This window comes from Vulpes vulpes, chromosome 4, assembly GCF_048418805.1.
Source record: "Vulpes vulpes isolate BD-2025 chromosome 4, VulVul3, whole genome shotgun sequence".
Lineage (NCBI taxonomy): Eukaryota > Metazoa > Chordata > Mammalia > Carnivora > Canidae > Vulpes > Vulpes vulpes.
The window spans coordinates 98,167,978-98,192,156 of NC_132783.1; the positions used below are offsets into that span (position 1 = coordinate 98,167,978).

Genomic DNA, 24,179 nt, shown 5'->3' on the forward strand with positions numbered 1-24,179 from the left:
AAATGCATGAATGCACAGAGCCTTGCCATCTGAGAACCAGGTATTTCCATGGTCATTCAAATAGCATGACCTCAGACACAGCATGCCACCTCTCTCTTCAAACATTTCCATTCTGTCAGTAATCGCATCAAGTCTCAGACATCCAGGCTTAGAACACTGATCTCAAACCTGACTCTTTTCTTTCTCCTCCCCAACACTTTGTTAAATCTGCCAGTTCTCTTTAACAAAGATATGCTGGCAACTTACCTTGTACTCAGCACACGTGTGCATCTATTTGTCTTTGCCCTTCCCACTTTCTCAACCCTTACTTTGACCTCATCATTTTATATTTACCACTCCAATAATTGCCCTACAGATGTTCCTTTCGCCAGCCCCTCTCTTTCCAGCTCTTATGTTCCATTTTCTCCCTAAACAACCACTTCGTATTAGCACTGTGCTCATAAGTTTTCAGCAACTCCCAAAGATTTCTTGGATAATGTTCAAAATACTGGGATATAATGAACTATCTTTCCAGTCTATTTTCCACTACTGTCCTATAACTCTAATATTAGCTTGATCTTACAATCCCACCAAAATCCTTGAGGTACTTACTATCCCACTTCACTCCACTCAGAATTTCCAAAAGTGAGGCTCTAGCCTTTCATGCCTTTGCTCACAATGGTTTTTCTTTTCCTCCTCCCTAATCTCTTGTCTCCACTACTAGACTGCAAAGTTTTTTGAGAACAACCATTACATCTCATCTCTATTTCACTACAGTGCTAAAAGCAATGCCTTGTCCAGCACAGGAATCCACACAATAGTTGACAATGAGTGGGAAATCCTCTAAGACCACAGGTCCTTCTGGATAAGGAGGAGTCAGAGGTGCAACTTTGTTCACATACAAAGAGGACACTGCAAAGAAGTCAGTCATTTAGTATACAGCTGACCCTTGAATAACAGGTTTGAACAGTGTGGGCCCACCTGTATGTGAATTTTTTTCAGTAAGTAGAGTATAATACTGTACATGTATGCTCTCTTATGATTCTTAATATTTTTTCCAGCTTACTTTATTGTAAGAATACAGTATATAATATCAACAAAATATATGTTAACCAGATGTTTATGGATAACATCTGGTTATCCATATCTGGTCAACAGCAGGCTATTAGTCAAGTTTTTGAAGAGTGAAAAATTATCCATGAGTTTCAACTGCATGGAGGTGGAGGGGGTCAGTGCCCCTAACCCCCATATTGTTCAAAGGTCAACTGTGTATTTATTAAGGACCTTTTATGTGCTCTGAAATTATCTAGTAGTTAGCACGTTAATTTGAGTCTTGAACCACTGTGGTATCACATGATAAAAACACTTAAAATTGTGCTCCTGAATTGTCTTTTAGACTTCCAGGAAAAGCATTATTTGAATTTCAGTCAATTCTGAAGACTCAGAATTCTCAGAGAGAATTCTTGTCTAGTGAGGAGAGAGTAGTAGAAGTAGGATTAAAATTTATTTAAACCAACTGAATCCAGGCATTGGGACTGATACATGTTACACACTGTTCCCTCTCTCCCTACCCCCATTTTTAATTAAAACAAAATATTTTATGCAGATTAAACACTAAAATTTAAAGAATCATTTAGTTTTCTGAGCTTTTCAGCAGAAATCTACAAAATGTAAAAAAAGAACAGCAGGGTTAAAGACAGCAGCATAGAAACAGACAGTGGTGCAAGCAAACACACTTGAGCCATACTGGAATATTCAAGGGGAATAGCTTTCCCAAGACACTTGGGATGTACCCTAACAACTTCAGCACTGCTGTTTAACCACTGAGCCACCCAGGCATCTTCAGCACTGCTGTTATCAGAGATCTAGGCTCTCCCTTTAACTTTATTGTCTTCTCTCTCCTTTCTCAGATTTGACTTTTCAAACCTAGCAAAAATATACACAACAGTTTTGAAATCTTCTTCAAATTCCTTCCCATTGTGTGAAATGGGCTATACCACTGGCATAGGACTACAGAACAGCTAGTACATGGGTTATGGGCATAAGGCTACAAAGTGGTTGTGAATAGTTTTGCAGTCATTTCTTTCAACACTGAGAAAGGATGGCTGCCTCTTTGGCTCTGATAATCCTAAAGGATTGCTCTGTGAGAAGCGAACTCTAGATAAAAGATAAAAGGTTCTGCATTATGAGTATTTGGAATTTTATCCTGGATTCTTACTTGCCTTCTTTTACTTGTAAATACAAGAGTTCCCTGTCTTACTTTGCAGGGATTTTGTGATTCACAATAATATGTGCCCTGAAACAAAAGAGATACTCAATAAATTGTGGGCTATTTTTTATTCTAAGGTTCCTTCCTTGTTATAAACATACTCCTGGAGTGTTGCAGCGACCAAAGTGTAAGACTCAGAATCCTAGATTGTCTAAATTCCACACTCAATTATCACAAAAACTCAACTGCTTGGAACTAGGGTGGATAGGAATCTGTAGGCAACACAGGTGATTTAACATCCCAGCCCTGGCTTCATGAGGGTCAATACCAATTATGCTGGTTTAATCAGCAAAAAGAATCTTTGGATTCACAAAATAATTCATAAAGCTGCAAACTAGTCATCTCTGTACACAATAAAGAACTGGCAAGAAGAGGCACCTGGCTGGCTCAGTCTGTGGAGCATGCGACTCTTGATCTCGGGTTTGTGATTGTTCAAGTCCTACACTGGGTGCAGAAATTACTTAAAAATTTAAAAAAAATTTTTTTTCTTAAAAAAAAAAAGACTTGGCAAATAAATTACAAGGGGGAAGGGCTTCTTCAGAGAGATTATGGCTCTAATTGTTCAAACAACTACATATAGCTTTTTTATAGTTATACTGGTTTCACGAGAGATTCTGGTAGCCTAAGGGAATGAACTTACACAAAATTTATCTTTCATATCCGTAACACGTTCCACAGTTTCTAATAAATACAAACACAAAGTTTATACTGTACTTGTCTCAACAGTATCCACAATAAACCAGAAAAAAGAGATGGACTACCCCAATTGCTGGGAAAACAGAACCATGAAAGGAATCAGCAGCTATCAGAGGAAAAGTACAAAAAGTAACAAGAACCTGATCCCATCCTCCCCTCAGAATTCTTATATCCTGCCTATCAGAGGAAAGAATAAAATTCATTTATGGCAATTCTTTCGTTTTTTAACTTGAGTGGATGGACCACTAGCAACACCTTATGCTAAGCTATTAAGGGAGTAGAGTCCCAACATGGTCACTCTTATCAGGACTGTATACGTTTTAAAAGGAAATACAAAGCTAACTGAAGATTTAAAGGCCTCAAAGTGGACCACTGCCACGAATTGATGCCTACAGAAGCAGTTTGTTCCGCTCACACTGGTATTTTAAATTTTAACTTCCAGCATTTCAGTTGGAGATTTCATATAAAATTTCTGAATCCTGTTAACAAATGCCACTCTCTTGGGGAAAAAAGAAAATCACTGGGTACATATTCCCAGCAAGATCCCTTGAGCTGAAATTAGCTCTCTCTTTAAACTGGCCTGTGCTCTCCAGCTTGCTCCCATCTCCACCAGTCCCATCTTACAGTTGAGGTGCCTGTACTGACACTGTTAAAACCACAGCACCAGCAAAAAGCCCGCTAGTGAACTAGTTAACCCCAGAACTTTCACTCTTAAGCACTCTGCAACTAGACCTCCAAATAAAAGAGAGTTAATAAGGAGAGAAGTATTTAAAAGACCTGTACGTGAATGTTTATAGTAGCTTTATTCATAACAGCCTAAAATCTGGAAGCAAACCCAAAATGGATGGACAGATTGTGGTATATCCATACAATAACAAGTACTCAACTGATACTTGAAATGGCATGAAATCAAAAAAACATTATTAACATTAAAAGTAATCATACTCAAAAGACAACACATGTTCTATGACTGCATTTAAATGAAATTCCAGGAAAGACAAAACCATAGCGATAGGAAGTAAATCAGTGATTTGGGCAGGGTTGTGAAGCAGGGTCATGAGGGAACTTTTGTGGTGATGGAAGTGTTCCATATCATGACTATAGAAATACTTTAGATGACTGCCTAGGTTTGTCAAAACTAAAAATCAGGTGAACTTTATTTTATGTAAATTATTAACTACTCAGTAAAGCTGAGGTGTTTAGAAAACACTAAAACTACAGAGAGGAGTACTACCATCTCTACCTGGGTAAGCTTGGGAAAACTTCAGGTAAAGATTTGAATTGGATCTTTTCACGTAACAATTTTAAGATGCATAAGAAGTAGAAAACACAACATACGAGTGGTATATATATTCTGCACTGTAGCCTATGAGAAATGGCATCTCTGAATACAAAGTAAAATGCTTCATAAAAGGAAATTCATAGAGATGGATAATGAGTACTGGGAAAGGTATCAAAGATAAGCTGATCTCACAAGATTTCCCAAAAGGAAATCAACTCAGACATACGTTGCTATTCAAATGTAAAGAAGCTGACAGTGTGAAACAACGTTTTTGTTTTTATTTTTTTAAAAGATTTTATTTATTTATTCATGAGAAAGAGAGAGACAGAGACACAGGAAGAGGGAGAAGCAGGCTCCATGCGGGGAGCCTGATGTAGGACTCAATCCCGGGACTCCACTCCAGGATCATGCCCCGGGCCCAAGGCAGGCACTAAACCCCTGAGCCACCCAGGGATCCCACATTTTCGTTTTTAAATAAAACAAAATGGGACTCCTGGGTGACTCAGTGGTTGAGCATCTGCCTTTGGCCCCGGGCGTGATACCGGGGTCCTGGGATCCAGTCCCATATCAGGCTCCCTGCAGGGAGCCTGCTTCTCCCTCTACCTATGTCTCTGCCTTGCTCTGTCTCTCATGAATAAATAAATACAATCTAAATAAAAAAAATAAAACAAAATGAAGAGGAAAAGTCAGAGTCAAAAAAAGGGGAAAAGAAACCCAAAGGGAATAAAGGGATGGAAACCAGAAGGTGAGATAAAGGCATTAGATCAGAATAAAAAGTACCTCCGTACTGATATATTACAGGAGAAAAGAGAGGTGTGTCAGGCCTTGATGAAGGACTAAAAGAAAAACTAAAAATGATGGGAAAAGAGACCATCTAATCAAAGTCAGAGCTACAAAGAGACCAGAGACCTGACAGTGTAGAGCAGGCCTAGGAGAAGTAGGACAAGAACACAAAAGAAAACAACAACAAAAAAAGCCCTTTCCTCCGAAATCACCAAGGAGTCTCCTCCTCCTCCTCCACCTACCCCCTCTCCATGGCCCCACCTTACTTACGTAAGCCTTCTCAAATCCAAGCCCACCCTAAACATCAATATATATCTTTTTATTTTTTTAAGTAGGCTCTATAACCAATGTGGGGTTCAAACTCATGACTTTGAGATCAAGAGTCACATGCTTCACTGAGCCAGACAGGTGCCCCACATATAGCTTTTACACCTCCTTGACTGGATTAGAACTGGTCTTCAAAACCCAGTTCAAATGGACCTTTTCTGTGAAGCTTCTCCAACCTTCCCAGGCGGAGTTAGTAGTCCATCTTCCATATTTTCAGAACGTGCTGTTCTAAAAATTATCCTACTATTGGAACTGCAAGGTCTTGTTTCCTCTATTAGTCTGCAGGCAATTCTAGTAAAGGATTCAATAGTAAGGACGAAAATCCTTACTAATAAGCATTTCAAAAAAACTGTAAAGTCCTTTTATAAGTAGGAAATTTTACACATCTTATACAACACAAGTAAGCTAGAAGCCTTACTGAATTCTATAGTGAATCTTCTGAATGAGTTACACATTCCCCTACCCCTAGTTCCTCCCCATACCAAAGACTTTTCCTGAAAGTTTTATTTTTGTAATGCTTTAAATTTCTGTTGAATGGCAAAAATATAATGGAGAAGGCAAACTGCATCAAAAATAGCATACAGCAAAGAAGAAAATTCCCCTGTAAAATAAAAAAAAAAAAGCACCTTAAACTCTCAAAGACAGAATATTACATACTAAAGAAAATAAATGTACAAAAAGAATCTGAAGAAAACTGGAGGACACAAAATCAGCAAGTTCATAATACTTTCATGGGAAACCTTCCACATCAACAATACGTAAAACACAACTTTGTAACAAAAGATGTAAAAGGGCTTGGTGTTAAAAGGACAGAATAGTAGCATGATCTGAGTAGCTGGGAATTAGTGGGGAGATGAGTGATTTAAAAAGTTGTTTGGGGAGGAGAGTTCGATTCCAATGTATATTTTGGAAGAAAAGTCATGAACTGGTGAAAAACCATATAAGGTTTGGCTAGCAAGGCAATGGGATGGTACTGCAATCACCATGTATCATTAGAGTCCCCTGCAACAAACTCTTTCCATGTCCTCCCCACTGGGGTAAATTAGACTTATTAACAAGAGTAATTTTACAGTGCCTCCCCCCAAGATGGAAACACTGCTATATAGATGAACAATTGTTCCAAACCTCTAAGAAATAAGAGGTTCCACTCACATTTGCCAAACATTCAGAGATCCAAGTATGCCAAGAGCTAATGACGAATCCAAAGGACAAAACGCAGGTTTTGTGTGTGTGTGTGTGTGTGTGTCTGTCTGTATGCACACGCTTAGAAGGAATATTCAACAAGTCTAATGGAATGTATCTGAAAAAAAATTGACAAAAAAATTCAAGGGAATTTTAGACATCAAAATAGCTTTTCCATAAACCTTCTCAAAAGAAAAGGGTCAATTTTTAAATGAAGGCTTTTTGTTTGAGCAGATGGTGATTAATTCCTCCCTTCTAAGCCCAACATCTCTACTAATAGTAGACTGACTTATTACCTTCCAGATAAGCAGTTTTTAACAATACATCCATTTAAGAATTTCTTACATAAATGAAGCACTAAAAGGTGTCAGGAACATGGGGAGGCACTGGGGAAATAGAAATAAAGAGGCAGAATCTGACTTCAAGTGGCTCACCAGGCAGATGACATAAATGGAGAAGTATCATACTGTGGTACAAGTGCTAATAAAGATAAACTTAGGGGTGCCTGGGTGGCTCAGTAGGTTAAGCGTCTGCCTTCGCTAAGGTCATGATGGTCCTGGGATCAAGCCCTACGTTGGGCTCTCTGCCTAGCAGGTAGTCTGCTTTCTACTCCGCCCCCCCCCCCACCGCCCCTCCAGCTCATGCTCTTTGTCTCTGAAATAAATAAAATCTTAAAAAAAGATAAACTGAGAGACAAAACAAAAGAAAGAAAACTGAATGGAGATTTGACAAGTGGTTCCAAGCAGCTGGAAGTATTAGCATATTCAAAGTACAAAACCTTGAGAATACAATAAGTGACAATTTCCCAATATCCCACTAAAAGATAGAAAACATCATTAATCTCTCCCATTACAAATTAATAAGCTGAATTACCCACAGTAATTCAGACAAATAGTAGGTGAAATAGAATTAGAAAGAAGGTTAACAGGCCATGTAATGCTTTTCAATCTTAAGAGGTCAATATATTCCTTCTCAACTGTCAGGCTTGCACTTAAAACCCAGTTCAAGTCAACAAAAGTGGAGGATTAACACCTAGAAACAATGCACAAAGCTATCCATGAAAAAATTAAATATTTGCCTATGTTATATTTTAATGTTTTGGCATCTCTGCTTCAGTTGGCATTTAGCACCACTTCACATTTTTCCAAGGAAGTGGACGGGTAACAACCTGTATCTTTTGGGATCTTGTTTGAAAAGGTATCCTACCCTATTTAGGTAATTCTACAAACACCTCAGGCAATGGCACCATCAGTGTGGCTTCCAAATCAACTGTATGCTATATATAAGAACTAATAGTATTAACTATTCATTTGCCTAATATCTCTTCAAACAGCTGTAAACAGTTTTGTTAGGAATGATACACTAATTGTACTTTTAGACATCAGTAAGACCCTACCCTTGACTATATTAAGGTTCTTAGGTATCATACCTTAAAAAGCAAAATTTTCAATCAGAATGCATTGAATAAAATAAACAGGACTTAATATTCCAACATTTGCTTTAAAAGATTTTCCAGGGGCACCCGGGTAACTCAGTGGGTTAAGCGTCTGACTTTTGATTTCAGCTCAGGTCCTGATGTCAGAGTCATGTATGTGTTCCCCATGTTGTGCTCCACACTAGGTGTGGAGCCTACTTTTAAAAAGTAAAAAAAGTAAGCATTTTTTTAGGAAAACATCTTTTTACAAATGAAAAATATATATATATAATACAATGCTGTCATGTGCTCTTATTCTAAAAATTCTTCAAGGCAAGAGATAATATACATTCTACAAATGCTCAAATTACTACCTGAAGTGCACGTTTACATGTTCTGCAATATCTTTACATCTAAGTAATTAAAACCTAGTGACTGATGTCTTAGTAAGGGGTTGATAAACTACAACCTTCAACCACAGCCTGTTCCTGTAAACATTATTTTATTAGAATACAACCCCAAACACACTATGGTTGTTTTCATGCTATAATTTGCAGAGCTGAGTAGCTGTGACAGACTACAAGGCCCGCAAAGCCTAAATATTTACTTTTGACCATGAACAGAAAAAAAATTTGTCAACTCCTATCTTAAAATCATCAGACTAGTGACCTGACAAATTATGTCTAGCCTAAGAGTTTATCTAGCCTGGAAGATTGAACTACTGAATACAATCAAAGAGAATTCCTCCCCCAAATATCCAAGTCAAAACTCACAGGGAAACAAACCTCTGCTGATCAATTCCAAGTCATATAATTGACAATTCTGACTACACACTACACTTTAAAGGCAAATGGTGGATTTAGTTTAAGTTATATTTAAGAACTAAAGTCTATTAAAAAAAATAGGGGTTATATTTTTACATATGATTCTTAATAGCACTGAGTCAAGCATGTCAAAAACAATATAGAAATCGACAAATCATTTATTTACCCATTTTTTTTTCTCCAGTTAACGTAACAGGAGAAAGTGCAAATTCTCAAATACAGTCAACTCCTGAATGCCCTCTGCACGATACCCTAAGTGCATCAACAAACAGCCTGGTACCCTTGACAATACCGGTGCAAGTCACAGGTTGTAAAGTGATGTTATCATAAAGCCACATCAAGCATTTAATGAGGCTGACAGGATGTCAAAATAACCAGGAAACAAAGTAAAATAACTGATTTTCTAAATATTCATACCACTTCCCCTTCATCTTTGGTGTTTTCCCAGCTATTTTGGATGAAAAGAAAATGGTAAAAAAAAAAAAATATTTAAAAGTACAACCAAGTGACAACCCGTTTACCACGGATCACCAGATTTACATAAAAGTCTTATTTTCTGCTTTTAAAAAAGAAGTCAGTCAGATTTTGATCCTATTCCTCACCTGCAGGGTAGTCACAAGACAAAGTCCTAAAAGAACCTTCAGATCTAAATAATTTTCTCAAGGCTCAGTTTTCTTACGAAGTTGATTCACATGAGCTACAAATTTACGTAGGCAGGAAGGGCAAATTACTACTAGGACCAGGACTAGAAAGCGCGGGGGCGATCTTTAGAAGGTACCCTGATGAAAAAATGGAAACCCCACCCAGCTGTTAACAACTTTCTCGGCTTTTTCTAGTCCTGGTTTTCCGTGCAAAATCCAGAGAAGCAGAACTTCCTCCTCACTGCCTGTCTTTATGTGAGGCCTTGTGCCGAAATTCAGACCGCTAGTTACCCAAGTACCTTAAGGCTCAAGCCCGCTCAGAAACAGCAAAAGGGTTTGCTTTCTTGGGCTAGAGGAGAGCAATTACAGGGTTTGGCGGCCGTGTTTGTCAGGAAGGGTAGGGCCGAGAAAGAGGGAGAATCCAAAGACTGAGCTCCATCTAGTCCCAGGAACCACCCCCAGGGGCGGCTAGACTGCCCTCGGTACTTCCCTGCCTCCTCCGCTCTGGAGGGGAGAGCGGTGGGTCGGGGTCTGGCTCCCCTGAGCTACTTCCTGGTCCGATGGGACTCGCCTTCGGACACCCGAAACGCCCCCGGCCCGGCTCCCTCGCCCTTTGCCCTGTCTCCTCCCCTCCCAGTGACCCACCACCACCGGTCCCCTCCCATCTAACATGGCCGCCTCGCCCGGCCCACCCCCGGCACAGCCTAACCAATTGGGGGCCCCGCGGCACCGCCTCCCCCGCGGCCATTGGCACGGCAGCCTCGGCCCGCCTGCGCCATTGGACGGCACGGCCTGCCACTCCGCGCTGAGGGCTCCGCCTACGAGCCGCTTCAAGCTGCTTTGAGAAGACATATAAACAAATCCCGGAGGGAGGCCCCTCTAGCCCGTCTCTGGGGCGGAGACGGGAAGGGGGAGCGGCTACCCCAGAGACACCCCTGCCTGGGTCCCCTTCCGCCCCCCGCCGGCGCTTCCTCGCCTCTTCCCTGCCCGGTTCCAACCTTCGTGGCCCCGGCCCTTCCTCACACGCCCCTCTCTCTCCTCCCCCGCCAGCCTCGCCTCCCCTCCCTTCTCCGGCCCCTCCCACCCGCTCGCTTCTCTGACAGGCCGGTTGCCGGCAGCCACGGCCCCGGGCTCCGAGGCAGCAGTGAAGGGCCGGACGGCCTGGCAGGGCAAACGCCTGGCGTTGCCCACCCCTGGCCTAGCTTGCCGCCCACCCGTGGGTCCCCTCTACCGCCGCCCCGCGCTTTTATATAACTGCCCCGGGCCGGGGGTGGGGGAGGGGACCCGGAGACCCCGTGACCGGCAGGCGGCAGCCTGAGGCCCGCGCGCCCCCAGAGTCGGCCCTGGTCCCAGCCGCCCCGCGCCGGCCCGGCTCAGAGCCCCGGCGCCGCCGCCTCGTAGGCCAGCGGCCCTCCCCCGCCCCCCGCCCGGCTAGTCCCCCAGCCCAGGATCCGGCGGGCTCCGGGCGGAGAGCAGCGGAGCTCACCTGTGGGTGCGGGGGCGGCTCAGGGGCTGGGTCGGCTTCCGCTGCAGGGGCCGCGGCCCCTCTCCATGCTGCCTCGGTTTGTTTTGTTTATGTCCTTCCTGACGGGTTCCCGGAAATCGCGTGACTCGCCCCCCTCACGTGGGCCGCGGCGAGGAGGAGGAGGGAGGCGGAGGCCCGCCGGCCGCCGGCCAATCGCGAGGCGTTCTGCGGCCCGGCCAATCAGGAGCTCGGCCCGGCCGGCCACCTCTGTCACGTGACGCCGGAGGGGCGGCTTGCCGGGAAAACCAGGAAGAGGGGGCGGAGCGGGGGCTCGGCGCCTGCCGCGGCCGCGTGGGCGTGGGCCGTCTTCGATACGGAGCCACGCTCACGTTTGCAGGCAAGGTTCGTTTACAAAAGCGCTCCCACCCGGCGTTTATCTGATCTCACAGCTGCACGGTGAGGCCCGCCGTGGCCGAATACCCATTTATATTTATGTTTATGCCCACTTGCATTAACATTCTAGGTTCAGTGAAACTCGAGGGGGGCTGCGGGACCAGAGGGCACTGATTTGGGAGAGGGACTGTTGCAGCTGCTTTACGTAGGTCCTCCGCATCCGAACCTCTTAATTCGCTGAGACTGACCGTGCCTTCCGTCATTGGTTCGTTCAACTAGCATTTATTGCGTTTGTAAGCCCGAGATACTGGGATCAATCAGGTTGCGTGTGCACCTTTAAGAATACCTGTACACAACTGCACAAACAGGATGCTACCAGAAACGCCTAGACAAACACACCTTCGAGCACATAACACACGTGCCCGAGGTTTTCTTGTGCTCCCTAATCCTACTAAATAACAACAGCGACCCTTTGCTACTACTATGTGCTGGGCTCATCGTCTCATTTAGTTAATCCTACAGGCACACGCAGTGGGTAATATACCGATTTTTGCAGACGGGAAAATTAAGGCTCAGAGGGATTACTTGCTCAAGGTCAGGCTGCTAGTAAATGAACCAGCTGGGCCCAGAACCCAGGTCTTCTGCCACAGCCCATGCTCTCAGACTGTTCTTTATACTTTTTAAGGACACAGAATTTATTTTCTGAGCACAGAACAGAAATAGGACTTTAGTAGGACTAAAAGAGAGACTAAAGAGACTAAAGAGGACTAAAAGAGAAAGTAGGACTTTCTCTTTGGAGAAAGGAGGCTTAGAGAACAGAAATGCTTGGTCAGATTCCCTCAGGATGCCAGTTTTCTCCTCAGAGGAATCACCTTAGAAAAATGTGGCTCTTGGGACGCCTGGGTGGCTCAGCGGTTAAGCCTCTGCCTTTCTGCTCAGGGCATGACCCTGGAGTCCCGGGTTCCAGTCCCACATCGGGCTCCCTGCAAGGAGCCTGCTTCTCCCTCTGCCTGTGTCTCTGCCTCTCTCCGTGTCTCTCGTGAATAAATAAAATCTTAAAGGAAAATGTGGTTCTTGTTTGCACAGACTTAGGGAAGTAGTATAGTGTCAATATCTCAACCATGGACTTTGTAATCAGAAAGACTTCTAAAGCTCCTAAACTCAGGAGGGCAGAGGTTATTAGTCCTCCTGTTTCTCCCCTACCTTTCGTGCCTGCCACGTAGGCAGTCATTAAATACTGGTGGAGTAAGAGCCTGGATTTGAATCCTTGCTCTTCCACGTGTTAACCAGCACAAATTATTTAACTCCTCTGTAAGTGGAGGAGTAAGAGCCTGGATTTGAATCCTTGCTCTTCCACGTGTTAACCAGCACAAATTATTTAACTCCTCTGTAAGTGCCTTATGGGGTTGATGTAAGAATTGAGTGGAAAAATTCATATAAAGCACTTACCACAGTACTTCGCATATAGTAAGCATTTAATGAATGGTAGTATTATTAGATTGTTTCAAAGACCTCATTTAGAAGATGTACTGTAAGCTAAATAGAAAGTAAGGATAATTCTAGACTTTAGCAGTTTAACTGCCACTAAAAAAATACTTGTGTAAACAAGTATTAATAGGTGGGTATACACAGATACCTAAGTGGAAAGTAAAAGTAAACCTCATCTTTGTATCCTCCAAAATGCCTCAGGGTCTCAATATCCAGTGAAGGAATAAGTATTTTCCCTACTGCACAGGAGGTAGCAGGATTATCATTATTTCCTTTTTTAGGTTTAACATACCACATTCTAATTTTCCATATCAACTGGGGTTTAAAATTGAAACATCAGGGGCACCTGGGTGGCTTGAGTGTCTGCCCTTGGTTCAGGTCATGATCCTGGCCAGAGTCCTGGGATAGAGTCTCGCATCTCCCTCTGCCTATATCTCTGCCTCTCTCTGTGTGTCTCTCATGAATAAATAAATAAAATCTTAAAAAAAAAAAAAAAAAATGAGGGATCCCTGGGTGGCGCAGCGGTTTGGCGCCTGCCTTTGGCCCAGGGCGCGATCCTGGAGACCCGGGATCGAATCCCACATCAGGCTCCCGGTGCATGGAGCCTGCTTCTCCCTCCGCCTGTGTCTCTGCCTCTCTCTCTCTCTCTCTGTGACTATCATAAATAAATAAAAAATTTTAAAAAATTAGATATTTAAAAAAAAAAAGAAAAGAAATGAAATTGAAACACCAATAGAAAAACTGGCTTGGGAAATTTGAGCCAGTTTCCTCTAACTTGTTCATATTAGATTCATGCATTAAATCGCCATGGAATACGTTACAGACTATCCTTTCTCATAATACTATGTTTGGAAAAACTCCAGGAGATGTTTAGCTCTTCCATTGTTGTGCTGCCCTTCCAACAGTCATTTTCACATTTCAGCTGGGCAACAGTTTGCTGGGGTCAAGGAGCAGCCTGATTCTTCCAGCATTCGGCTCTGCCATTGAAGGGGCTCACTAGTGAGTTACATTGGATTCCCACCTTTGCATCTTCCCTTGTCTTGGAAAGGACAGTTTTGGCTGAGAGCTCTCCATCCTGGTTTGTTAATGACCATATCCTGCATTGAAGTGAATGAAATCACTGACTGCTAATTGATCTGTATTTTTCTGGGTTTTATCCTGCCAGATTGTGCCACAATCAACATTGGCAGGAAACTGGGACTCTGGAATAGCACTGGCTTGAGGTTCAGGAGACTCTTCTTGTTCTAGCCACAAAGTAGTAACCAACTGCCATCACCACCTCCAAAGTGCTTAATCTTGCTTCTGCAGAATCAAAAGACTGAGTCAAAAAATTATTTTACACAAACATTACACAACGGGAAAACGAAGCAAGAGTTAGGACTCCACTGAACTCTTAAAATGAATTATTTATTTTTTGATTAGAGAACATATACACAGCACCAAATTTAGAAGGTACAAAAAGACATTCAGTGAATATTAAATCTCCCCCCACCCCAGTCTCTGGCCACTCATTTTCCCTCTTAGAAGCAACCACAAGTACCCATGCTCTGTGCACCCTCCAGTGATATTTTCTGTATATGCTGACCCACTTTAAACCTTGACGTATTGGAAACACTGTTCTTGGACCCAAAGTTCAGTTTGAGCTGTACTTACTGTGAGATCCAGGTGAGGGGTGGGGACCTCTCTGGGTTCTACTTTCTTCACCTTGAGGAATGTGGACTAGAACTGGATGTTTTCTACCAACCTTCTAATTTGTAACATTGAATTCTCCTGAAAATAATTAAAAGAGTTGCCACAGGTCCTGATTTTTCCTTAACGACCTCGAGTTTACAGTTCTTCATTAGAGCACAGACTGAGAGCCCTACCTGCTGATTATGGACACATCCAAATGAGTGGTAGCCCTTTGGATCTAAGTGTTTTCTTTCCATGCCCCTCTGGACCTTGTGATACTTTAACATTTCACAGCTTCAGAAGTGAGATTCATTAACTCAAAGCTGGAAGATATCCAGGAAAAGCTGTGTCCCTCTCACACTTTTAAAAAGTGATTTTCTTCCTGAGGAGACTGGAGCATTGCTGAAGGTGAATAGAAAAGATACTAATTGATGGTTGGCAATTGGCACCCATCCCTCATTCACCTCTCCTGAAAAATAACTCTTTTGGGGGAAGAGTTCAGTTATTCCCCTTCCCTTAACCTCTCAATAGGATACAGTATTCTTTATGTGACAGCTCTGAACTCTGGTTTTTTACTTCTTCCAGAAAGCACCAAGTTCAGTTCCAAGGCTCTTCTCTAGTCTCTCCATTACTTATTTACCCTGATTCCTCACTCCCACATGCAGAACTAGGCCTGCCATGGGATAGGAACTTAATAACTGCTTGTGGTCTAAATCCTACTCATCTTCCATGACTCAAGATACCACGCGTTTTATGAAGCCTATTTCTACCATGTCTATTACTGCCCTCATTACTATCGTTTCCTCTACCACCCAACTGAGTACTTAAAGTGCTTATTGGTTTGTACTATTCATATCATGTATGTTATTGAGTCCTCAAATCAAGTGGCATTAACACTAAGACATCCTTGAATTATGGAGAACGCAAGGCATGTCATTAGCATAATCAAGCCTATGTTTAATGATGGGCAGGGGAAGAGAAGAGAGAGAAATAAACTGACATTTGTTGAGTTTCTAATGTGTACATGAAGATAGAGTCATCGCCCTGGAGGAACTCAGAACCTGGAGGAGGGTGACATGGAAAGCTTATAATACAACAGAGTTTATAAGAGGGGAGGCCCTGTTGCAGGGATTAACAACACCATACCTGCGTGTTTCAGTGCCACTTTCTTTCTAATGTATTTGGGCAAGATACTAAGCTTACTGTTCTGGGTTTCTGTCATAACCTGCCTCACAGGTTGATTTTGAACATCAGATGCAGAACCTGATGCCTAATGGTGCTCAGCAGTGTTGGTTTTCCCTTCCCCCACCTACTAAGGAGGAATGTGACTAGAAGCTTCTTAGAAGAGAAGCAGCAGCAAAGGGAAAGTGAAATAGCAAGAGAAAGCAGCCAGCAACTCAAGACTGTTTTGAGATTCCATTATCTTCCAAGACAGCATTCCTCTCAAAATTGTTTTGTCTGTTTTGCTAAGACTGAAAACTTCTAGGACAGTTAGTAATTCCTGTGGGGTTTTGTTTTTTGGTTTGGTTTTGTTTTTTGTCAGCACTGAGCTGAACACACAGTGTTAGTATCAGCAACTCTCACTGATAGCAAGCCAGGAAGCCAGGGAGTGAGAACAATCTAGCATTTGTTGTAGGAAATACTCCCAGAGGCCAGGTACAATAAGACATTCTTATTGTAGGCCGATAAAAACAGAAAGTGGAGGAACAGATCGATAAGCAGCAGGAACCAAGACCTGTAACTATGATAACAGTCTGTTGAACTACAGATGGAGGCGCGCTCTGAAAAAGTGCAAATCCAGTGTAAAACTATGAAACTGGATTTCCACATCCAGGAAGTGAACAGTCCAGAGGGGCTGCTAAAAGAAAGAAGGGACACCTGGGTGGCTCAGTGGTTGAGTGTCTGTCTTTGGCTCAGGTTGTGATCCCTGAGTCCTGGGATCAAGTCCTGCATTGAGCTCCCTGAAGGGATCCTGCTTCTCCCTCTGCCCATCTCTATTTTCACACACCAGTTGCAGTGAGACAGACATGAAGCACGTTAACAAACCCAGATGCCAACTGCAGATACTATTCTGTTAGGAAGGGCAGTCCCAGAAGGAAGCTGAACTCTTGGGCCTGCCTTTCCATACAGACCCCCAAGGCACCTTGTTGACCTGCGCGGCACACCTATGATACAGGCTAAAGCCAGGATTATGGCTGCAGGAGTCCCGGTGAGCTGGCCACAGCTCTTCACGGGTGCCCCTACAACCAGTCAGCTCGACATGAGAGGGCTTCCTCCAAGCATCTCTTCCCAGCTTGGCAAAGGGGGAAGTTGCCTTTGGGAAAACTGGCAGTAGGGGTGGGAACTGAGGTGAAATTAGGACTAAGTAAGGGCAGTTCTTCTCTCCTTCTAACAAAGGAGTTAAGAACAGTTTTAGGGTCCTGTAAACACAGGATAGAAGAGGACCAGGTTGGTGGTCTTTTCTCCTCCCTGGGGGCTCAAGGACACAAAGAAACTGGGACTATTAGAAAGGAGAGAGATGTGCAAGACTGCTCTTTGCCCTGTCCTGCCCCAATTATAGTCTGGTGAAGGGTAAAGTCCTTAGGGCTGGCACACAGCAAGCACCAGGTTAAGGATCAGCCATTGTTGATACTATTTTTTTTAGGTAAACTCTATGTCAGGTGTAGGGCTCAAACCCACGACTCCGAGATCAAGAGTCACATGCTCCACTGACTGTGCCAGCTAGACGCCCCTATTGTTGGTATCAACAATGGTTCTGAACTTTTCTAGGGGTCTGATGAAAGCCATATACTTGCTTCCCAGGAAAACACACACAAGTATACATGCACCTAATTTCCCAGATGATTTCAGGGGATATCCTCTGGGTGAAATTGGCTAGGTCACATAATCTCAGCATCTCCAACTATAATATAGGACTATGTCCCACTTATTCATGCAATAATGTATGTTAAGAAGCTGCAGGTAAGGTGGTGCTAACTGCTGTTCAAGCCGTGGCACTTACCACGGATCTCTAGATTCCTCTTCTCTGCCCACCACTGAAAAGTGGGTGCTCCAAAGGTCTCCAGCCTAGACTAGGTCTCTTCTCACTCTACACATTCTTCCTGGCCCCTTATCCACACCCACAGACTCAGTAATCTCCACGCTGGTTGCCCATACCCCCACTCTGCAGCCATGTCTTCCTGCCCAACTTCCAGACCCACATAACAATGGCCCACTGGGTATTTGCACATGCAGACCTCTGGCACCTGCAAATTCATATTGTCCACAACTGAACTCACTGCCCTCATCTCAGTGAAAGGCTCCAATGTCCACCTGGCGGGGAACCTGGCTGCAGTCCTTGACTCCTTCCTGTCCCCCTTAACAACCTCCCTCCCCCAACATCCAATCAATCATCTGTATGTGCTAGCCCCCAATACACTACTTCTCTAACTCCGTTTCTTTCCTATTACCATAATCCAAGATGCTTCTCCTTCTGGGACTCTTGCAATGGCTTCATCAATTGTTGACCTAGCTCTTAATCATTCTCTGGGTTTACCTTTAAAGATCATTTCCTCCAAGAAGCCTTCCTCCATTAGTGTTTCTAGTGCCCTTACCCAGCAACCAGTACATGCAATGCCACATCACCCTGCTTCGTGCACTCCACTCACCGGGAGCACCTGGGACCCAGTTGTCTCCCTGCTAAACCCTAAACTCCAGGAGTTCAGGACTGGGTCTCTCTTCTGCTTCCCACTGTCTCAAGCAGCTGGCATCATGACAAAGAACAGGAACTGAAAATACCTGTTGAATGTTGTTGAAAAGCTTTTGTGGTTTGCAAAGTCAGTCATACTTAGCCTCTCAACTCATGCTTCCTCAAATACATCGCCTACTTTTACAAAACATCTGCTCTGCTTGTTCTGTTTTGGAGTGGCAACCCACAGCATAGTACCACACTTTGGACAGTGTAAAGAAACTATGGAAACCATGTCAAAATCCTGACATCCACTTAAGTAGAATCCTGACCGGATTCACGTGGGTAGCAGTGCTAGTTGTTGAGCATCCTTTGCCACCAGGATACTCCTGTTTTGGAGTTGGCCTGCAGGGGGCGGGGTGGGTGGGTGGGTGGGTGAGAGTTGGGGAAACCGGCCAATGCATTTCACAAGGAGGAGGTTTTAACTGAAGCAGTGACACAGCCTGAATGAAAGACTGGCTTGGAGCAGTTGGGAGGGAAAGAACAGTGAGGCTTATTCTAACCCATGTGGGACCCCAGAACATTAATACCCCAGGCTTCCACTTTTCTCTGTGGGCAGAAACAAAATCAATGCTCCCTTTTCATTCCACCATGCCGTCACTGTGAGCACCTATACAAAAGGAGGCCAGAGTTTCATAAGCTGAATGCTCTGTACTCTGTCCTGCACAATGGAAACAGTTAATCAGAATTGCTGTGTGAACTTGCTGATTTTCATTGATTCAGAATAGCTTTAGTGTTTTAATAGATCTAGCTGACTTCATTTCCCCTGACCCTGAATTACTCTTTAAAAAAAAGTGTGTGTGTGTTATATAATGTTTGAAGGAAATACTGGCACTATTCTGACAATAGTCCCCTCCAAAACACCTTTTTCCCCGATTATGATGGAATACATGCTCTCTGCGGAAAGTATACAACGTTGCAAAAGAAATAATCATTATCAACGTTTTGGTCTATTTCTCATCAGACTTTTTGCTATGTACATAAGTTTAAAATCCTTTTTTTCTTAACATTCTTTTTTTGTTATTAAAATAATTTTTATCGTTTCTTTTTTGGGGGCTCAAGTATTACCTTTTTGTTGGAGAAAATACTAAAAGAGAAAGAAAATTTGAGTCATTTGCAGTTCCCATCCAGAGGCAGTATGAGTACTTTTATCTATCTTTTCAACTTCATTTCCAGGCATATGTCACAGAAATAAATAAATTATTAAATGTACCATGATATTCCTTCAGTCGGATGCAGTATGACTTATTTAAGCATCTCCTTATATTGTGTATTATGGTTGTTTTCCATTAATTGTGCTATGATAAATATTCTTTACGATTGTATTCTATACTGTGCTTTTTCTGTGAAAATTGCAGATTTTTTACAATTAATTCCATCCATTCAACTCTTGAGAAAAAGTTGAAATAAAGGGGCAGGGGAAAAGTAATTCATACCTTCTAAGGTCCCATCTTCATTTTATATATATTTGATCTTCACACAGAAGAGAGCATTTGCATAGAAGGATGGGGTGGTAACACCATTCTAACATGCCTAGATATGTATTTTAAGATGTAACTTAAATATAGTTCGTAAAAGAGCAACGGACTTCAAATTTTTGGAAGACGAAATCCAGGGCCAAATCTTCCATGAGTCTAATCAACGATTTAAATTCATTTCTCGGGGTACTTGGGTGGCTCAGTGGGTTGAGCATCCGACTTGGTTTCATCCCAGATCATGTTCTCAAGGTCCTAAAACTGAGCCCTCATGGCGTTTCACACGCACTCAGTGGGGAGTTTGCTTGAGATTCTCTCTCTGCCTCCCCTGTTTGTGAACACACACAGCACACATTTCTAAAATAAAGAAAATAAATCTTTTTTAAAAAGTAATTTTTCAATTCTAACACTTACCATTGTTAAAAAATTGGCCAGCAGAAATGAGCAAAAAGACGCTACTTCTGAAGCAATGCCAAAGTAAGATATGAGAAAATATTGACCGGCTCAGTGATAAGAAAACAAACAAAAACATTGTTCATGGAAAACAATGACCCTCAGGCTACATCTTAAATCATGCCAGCAATACTGCCATTCTGGTAGAAGAGTTTGTAGGACTCACACAGAACATGGAAGGGCAGGAAAGATGTGGTCCAAACACTTATGCTAGGATTTTTTCTAAGAGATCCATCTCCCTGCTCAGAGCTCAGGCCTGGAGCCTGGTGTGTGTCTTTGATTTTTCTGTAACCCAAGTACAAGGGACTTATCAAAAGGGAAAACCTATGTAGAAAAAAATCAGTTGACTGCCCCTCTGGGGCCTGTCTTTAAAAGTCATCAAGGGATCATAGCAGTTTTGTCATTTCTTTGGAAAATATTCTTCATGTACTATTAAAAGTTACAAATCAGGGATCCCTGGGTGGCTCAGCGGTTTAGTGCCTGCCTTTGGCCCAGGGCGTGATCCTGGAGACCTGGATCGAGTCCCACATCGGGCTCCCTGCATGGAGCCTGCTTCTCCCTCTGCCTGTGTCTCTGCCTCTCTCTCTCTCTCATGAATAAATAAATAAAATATCAAAAAAAAAAAAAAAGTTACAAATCATCTTTGCTACCACCATCTCACCTGGTAACAAGCTTGTATAGCAGAAAAGGCAGGAAGTAGTATCCCCATTCTGTAGATGAAAAAACTGAGGCCCAGAAATTAAAGATTTGCTCAAAGTTAATAGTGCTTGCAAATGATGGAGTAAGACTGCAAACCTGGGGCCTCTCCTAGTGTAATGATCATGCCAGGAGTCCACACCACATTCATCTGGACAGGCTTTGGAGAAGGACCTTTCCAATATCCTTTTAAAGGGCTGTACGGGGCTCCTTCCAAGCTTGGGTCCTGGCACTCACCGGAGCAAGAGAACTATCAAACAAAATGTGATTTGCAGCCATCCATCTATCTCAGATGATGGGCCATGTTGTAACAAAACAGGTCAATTACTAGGAATGAGGTGAGGAGAAAGCACGTATCTGAGTTTATAAACTGGTTGTATTTAGTTTTCTCAAAAATGTCATAAATGAGGAAATAGGTTCAAGGATTAAGTGACTTCCTGGACAAAGGGAACTTAGCAAGTCTCCCTCACAAAAAATGAGTTGATTTCCTCATTCCCTTATTTCAACAATAGCCATAAAGTTAGGTGGTGACAGTCATGGTACCTGGCCTTTAGGGGGTTGTGATCAATCTTTCTGGGAAGTCTTTGATCTCCAACTTGGCTAGGAAATGAGCTCCTTCCTTCTTCATAGGCTTTACTCTGAGGCCATTAGGGCCTCATAAGCAGTAAGTCCCACTAGGTTTGGAGAGAACCCTTTAGGTTCAGGCCTAAGCTGCAATTAGGGCCTTATACTCCCCTAGAAGGCTTACTGAGCAGGACGTTCCCTTCTGAGGGGGACGACCAAAACCTCCCTGGTACAAAATCAGCCCCTTCCGTGATTGCATCCTTGTGTTTCTATTATTAATGCAGCCAATACACTAATCTTCCTGTGTCCCACCACGTGGCAAGTTCAAATGCAAAAAGCGATATAATCCAGTGGACTTCCCAAAATGTCTAATTGAAAGCAAATGGGAAATACAAAAATGGATGAGTAGGAAGTGACAGTAAGGCAGAACTCAGGGACTTGGATCAACCAGGGTCAGGACCTCTGCTTTCAACTATGCCATCAAATTGGAACTGTGCCAAACCATGATCATGAATGCTGTCCTCCATCATTGCTGTAAGTATGCACAGCTAAGGGCTGTGATGCTGAAACTATGTAGGCTCACTATCAGCTAATGCCATATGCTGAACTCCAGACAGGTGAAAGCAACACTCAAAGGAAATGTCACTACTTAGGGACATCACAAGGCTCAGCTTCAAAGCTCTGGGTGCTTTGCAAGAAAGCAGTGCAGAGTGGCAGTTGGGAAGGTTTTCGGCTGACCCCCAGTGATAATGGGATGCAGGACCTGACTTGAGGAAGCTGGGTAGACAGCTGCAATAGTCACACTTCCCCCACGGTTAGGGCTCAGACACTGTAGCATCCTCCTATGTACCCACAGGAGTCACCAGTATTGCATTCTGTGAGGACAAATATTAAGGTCAAGTGAATTGCTCTGCTGGGGGAATTCTTCCTTTCTACCTGAAACCCAAAACTGGCTCCAACTCTGGGAAAGGCAGGGTAGCAAGTGAGAAGGGGTCTGGGGGGGAATTATGAAATGTGGATCCTACTCCCTGGTCTGTCTCTAACCAGCTGAATTAAACTAGACAAGCAATGTCCCTGTCTGGGCTCAGATGCCTTATCTATAAAGCTATGGGGGTAGCTAGTGTTTGCCACTATGGTCCCTCCAGCGTCAGATCTTCAGTGTTTTAAGGATTCCATGAAATTAGCTATTAAAAAAAAAAAAAAAAAAAAGCCGTTTGCTAGAAATGTAAAGTATGGAGTTGCCCCTCAAAAAAATCTGAAGTTCAAAATAAAAGAAAAAAATGGAAAGGAAGAAATGAAAGCAGGACAGTCATTTCAACTTGAAACTCTTTTGTTGTAAGAACAGCAAAGCAACGAGTTCAGTTTGGGAGGAATACAGAAGCACAAACTGCAAAACAGGAAATCCATTCTTGGCTTGGCTGGCTGTCAAAAGCCATCCGCTGGTGAAAATTTAGATCCATTTAAAATTTTAATTTCTTAAAACTAATAAAGTCCCCAAATTAGTGAATTATTCAGAGGCCTGCTACCAAAACAGAATTACTGTCCCATCCTAAGCTTTTCAATCCATCCTATTTTCTCCAGTCCTATTTCTGAGGGTGTGCTGGTACAAGGAATTGCCAATTGTACCTTGTGCCTGTGGTGAGTACAGAACCTCTAGTGGCTCACCATCATAACCACTTTTTTATGGGCAATGGCCAAACACAGCCTTGTATTACAGTTCTATGTAGATCGACTTTACCTCTCCAGATTGTGTTATCAGCTTTGGAATTTGCAGGGACCTCAATTACTTTTGATTCCTCCAGGCCTTGGCTACAGTAAGCACTCCAATGATTACTAATGATTAAGAAAAGTACTCACCAGTCTCTTTGGGTATGTCAAACTACATGACCAGGTTTGTATTTCCAACCTCAGTTTGAACTACAAAATCATTTTTTTAAAATGCATTATCTAGAGACAGAAAAACTTACAAAAATGAATAAACACAGAAACCAGATTTCCACAGAAAGCTGAAAAATAATTTATTCCGGTAGATGGCAGAAATAAGAAAGTCATCCTGAAAATATACTTTGGTGTAATTCTGTTGGGACAGATATTCCCTCTGAACATGCTCTCCTACTGACTGCCTTGTCTTGTGACAGTTTTTAAACACTTTGCTGATTCCCATGTTGTGACCAGGCAGGAGTCATCTTCAAATTCACAGGTTCCAAGGAGAGAGCAATGTATTTCTCAGAAGAATAGCACCCTCTATCTCAGAAGAGTGCATAAACATTTTATGGAGTCAGCACAGTTTAGGTTAAGTAGGCACATAATTCATCAAAATGTAAAAAAAGGCAACAGGAAAAAATACTGCATTGTAGAATAAGATATTCAAATATGGTGTGAATGTTTAAGGCAGCTGATGGCCAAAATAGGCAAGTCAAAGAAGGCGGTCTGGGTTTGGAGTTGATTTTGCATCTAGAGGAATTCTCTTCGTGACCTGCAAAACAAAGCCGTTTGGGTAACTGATCCTTACGCTATCCTTAAGAAAGGGCAAAAGGTTCATAACATCAAGAAAAGTCAATCAGGCTAATAATTTAAAATATACAGGTGCTCAATAAATACTTGAAAGAAAAGTGGGCTCAAGTGGGCAGGCTTTACAGGGCTGCGACAAGAGGTCTGATTACCAAGGACATTGCTGAAATGAGGGTCACAAGGAACAGTTTTTGTGTCATGGAACGCAGGAAGTTGACTCAAGCTGATCCTATTGGAACCTAATGCGTTCACACTTTAAGAATCTGTATTTGCCCCTCCCCTCTTCCAGCTAACAAACACTGAAGATTGGAATTTTCACACATCAAACTAAGAGCAGTG

General features: G+C 42.8%; 2 protein-coding genes across 3 annotated transcripts in view; both read right to left on the reverse strand.

The window, feature by feature from the left end:
- Positions 1-11,017, reverse strand: part of CREBRF (CREB3 regulatory factor) — a 53,212-nt gene extending 42,195 nt beyond the window's left edge. Inside the window, exon 1 of one of the 2 annotated variants that reach the window (XM_026007023.2) lies at positions 10,884-11,017. The gene's annotated coding sequence lies outside the window, so the exon portion shown is untranslated. Of the gene's footprint in view, positions 1-9,358; positions 10,083-10,883 lie in introns of those variants that run through there. The other variant, XM_026007031.2, reaches the window with a different exon arrangement.
- A 12,305-nt stretch (positions 11,018-23,322) lies between these two features.
- The window catches only part of ATP6V0E1 (ATPase H+ transporting V0 subunit e1), a 32,567-nt gene continuing 31,710 nt past the window's right edge, over positions 23,323-24,179 (reverse strand). The window contains exon 4 of the mRNA XM_026007044.2: positions 23,323-23,805. The gene's annotated coding sequence lies outside the window, so the exon portion shown is untranslated. The remainder of the gene's footprint in view (positions 23,806-24,179) is intronic.